Source organism: Miscanthus floridulus, chromosome 17, assembly GCF_019320115.1.
Source record: "Miscanthus floridulus cultivar M001 chromosome 17, ASM1932011v1, whole genome shotgun sequence".
In the NCBI taxonomy this organism is placed as follows: Eukaryota; Viridiplantae; Streptophyta; class Magnoliopsida; order Poales; family Poaceae; genus Miscanthus; species Miscanthus floridulus.
In genome coordinates, this window is record NC_089596.1 from 49,317,752 (window position 1) to 49,321,231 (window position 3,480).

Below are 3,480 nucleotides of genomic sequence, written 5' to 3' on the forward strand. Positions count from 1 at the left end.
AGCGGGTGATGGGCTGGGCCTTTCCTGCTCCGAGTGGAATTCAAATCTTGGCGGGGCTTCCAAAAGGATGACAGGCCCAGACGGAGTGATGCTTGGTTCGGCTTTTGCTTCGCGCCTGCTCTGAACAATAGCAGGCCAGAGCTGGAGGGCAATCGCATCTTTGACCGGCTTCCAGGGAACAATCTCCAAACCAGTGGTCGGTGCCAAGACGGGCTGAGGAGCAGCTGACTGAATTATGCTCCTGTCAATGACAATGGGTCCAGCTGAAGATGAACCCCGGATAAAGACATCATTTGGCAGGCCTTTTCTTCCAAAGATCAGGATATTTGCACATCGTGACTGGGCAGCTGCAAAACGGGCACGCTCTTCTATCGGAGCAGAACTGGCATCACTGGAGGAGGAGCTGTCTTCATCAACGATAGCATCAAACAGCTGGTCAAGTGACAGATCAGGGTCATCACCACTCAGGAAGCGCATCGATGAGCCAGAAAGATTCAGGTCTAGGTGATCCTGAGGGACATCTGGGTGTTGAGGGATCGGCTGTGCATTGTCTGCCACAAAAATCTATGGATTCCAGGCTGGCCATTCCTCATCACCTTCATCTTCATCCATGTCATCTCCATTGTGTTTGCTTGCTGTTCCTGACCCTCTTGCTGCTGAAGGTTGTGGTGAGCTAAGTTGTGCTGATTCGGCTGAGGGTGTGGGTTAGCGCCAAAGAAACCCAAGTTGCCTGCAGCTCCCTGAAGTTCGTTCTGCCAATTGGGTTCTAGCGGGTGTGCACCAAAAACAACAGGACCGTGCTCAGGGTGTGGTTCTCCATCAAAGGGCACAGGGTCCTCATCAGCAGGGAATGCATCAGGAAAGTTGCCGTTTAGGATGTAAACCGGCACACTACCAAACTTCTGGGGACTCTATTTGGGCAGAGGATTAGAGCCTGCACTAGGATTCTTGACTTGTTGGTGTCATGGTACCACTCAAGCAGACGACCATACGGTGCCACAGCTGCTCTGATGTACAGCTCTTTATGGAAATCTAGCGGAAAAGCCAAGAACATGATCCAACAAACTCTGATATAAGCACACGATCTGGCATTGATACCCTCATCATGCTTAACCACACGGACAACGTGATTATGACCAGGATGAAAAGGAGAATTACGCACAAGTCTATCCCATTGCACAACAGATTGCAGCTTAATCAGACCAAGACCTAGCGGTGATAGATGAGCAGCAGCAATGTGAACCTGTTGATTCTGTTCAAGAAACTCACAGACACCGGTCAGGATCGGTCGCAGCTGGTTGTCGTCGGCCGGCATCGGGTCGATGGAGACTATGGCGTATTCTTCATGCTCCCGTGTAGGTTCTCCACCGAGCGCGACTCGGCCACGAGCGGGCCAATTCCAACCATGATCGATCTGCAGGTCGCCGACAAGGAAGGGCCGTCGGTTCATTGGGAAGTTGGCCATGACGTCGTCGCCAGTGATTGGCACGCCGTTGTTGACGGTAGTTAACATTCATCACAAAAACCGTCAATATACCTTGCATAAATGAATAAAATAGATCACCAACATAGACTTAGGGGTTTAAACTGACAAATTCCACGAGTTTTGGTGAATCTGTGTTTCCAGCACGATTTAATCAGAAAACCGCCAAGGAGGACCTATTCGTCGAAGGAAATCACGGAATTTTGCCGCGTAACCAACGTGGGAATGGTCCAGAAGACTCCAGGAGGCTCTCCACCGAGGGAGACCACATGTCTCTGACATGTGGGGCCGCCCGCCTCCACTGCCAGGCCGCCCGGCCCCTGTGGGTCCCACCTATCAGCCACGTTGCTACGTCGGTTATCCACCGCCTCCTAGGATGCATCTCAGTCGTTATTTCAAGTCGGTTTGATCAAGGGCTGATGATTGATGCTCCGGCCTATATATATCTGCCTGTACCCCCCCTCAGGGTAGATGCCTCATTTGATCCTGAGAGCTGAGAAGCCAGAAACCCTAATTCATATGTCCCCCAGGATCAGGGCTAGCAATCAAGAGAAGATTAGTCCTTGATAGGATCTAGTCTTGTATTAGAGATAGAGAGATAGAGTGAGAGGGAAGAGTTTTGGAGGAGTCCGGGTCCGTCGGTGCTCTCTCTACGGCTTGTACCCTGGCGGAATGAAGTTCTTCTTGAGCTTGCTTCTGAGAATTTTCTGGTAATCGACTTCTTGGGTTTGGAGTCTGTCTTCACTCCAACCCTAGTTGGAGACCATCTTCTCAATGAGAGTCATAGCTCCGCTGACTATGAGAGAGATGAAGGCTCCTCCGGCAGCAGCATCTATGTGGGCTCTGGATGTGAAAGTTAGCCCATTGTAGAAGTTTTGAAGAATCAACCAGTTTTTCCATCCCATGGTGTGGGTAGGCAAGGATGTATTCTTGTAGCCTCTCCCACACTTTTAGGATGGATTCTGATGCTGTCTGCTGAAAGTTGGAAATTCTTCCACGAAGGGCGTTGGTTTTGCCCATCAGGAAGAACTTCGCGAGGAATGCTGTGGAACACTTGTTCCATGTGTTGACAACTTCCCAGGTCCTTGTAGAACCACTATTTCACCCTCCCCTAGAGGGAGAATTGAAACAGATAGAGCCTGATGTTCTCTGGTGCAACATCCTTCATAACGATAAAGTCACACATCTTGAGCAAGTGTTGAAGATGTGCATAGGCGTCCTCGCTAGGCAACCCACTAAATGGATTTGCCTGCACCATCATGATTAGGTCGGTCTTTAATTCAAAGTTCACGTCACCCATGTTCATAGTGGGCCCAATGGGCATGTTGGCAACAATAGGGATGGAGTACTTGTGCAGCGTCTTGTCGACCATGGTGTTTGGTATAGATGATGTTGGGGTGATGAATTCAATTGGCGGTGGAGTAGTGGAAGGAGGATCGACATGAGGTTGGGCCTTCTTTAGGAATGACTTCCAGATTCTTGGTGAAGGTCGTTAGCAAGTCAAAACTATGTTACACTATACTGTTTTCATCCACAACAGGAAAAAACAAGCAAAGTTATCCTGTTATGATCAATGGCTACTACACATGCATATTATCTTGAAAATGTCCTAAAAGATTCTTTTAAACCAGTGCCTTCCCTAGCAATGGCGCCCGAAATGCTTGTTGGTGTTTCTTAGCATCATCACTAGGATTGGTGCTTCCTATAAATGGCACCAGAAATGCCTTGACGATATTTCAAACACAAGTAGAAATATTCCGCAAGCGCACAAATATATCATTATAGCATTTCACCCAGAAGTATTCAGGTATCGTTCATTTATATTTTCCCAAAGGAAGGCATGGTGTAAAAGTCTCTAGTATGGACACTGGTCAAGATAACATGACTGTATATTAGACCTAATGTTCATAACAGGGGTAAGCCAGGATAAATATTGGATAGTATGACACACACACTCAAGCCAATCTCAAGGATAAAGATAAAATAAAGAATAAAAG

The 3,480-nt window shown here is 48.1% G+C and overlaps 1 non-coding gene across 1 annotated transcript; it reads left to right on the forward strand.

Annotated features, from left to right (window-relative positions):
- Positions 1-2,381: 2,381 nt before the first annotated feature.
- LOC136519229 (small nucleolar RNA R71) lies at positions 2,382-2,488 on the forward strand. Its single transcript, XR_010774786.1, has one exon. It is a non-coding gene; the product is annotated as a small nucleolar RNA R71 (small nucleolar RNA).
- The last annotated feature ends 992 nt before the right edge of the window (positions 2,489-3,480 follow it).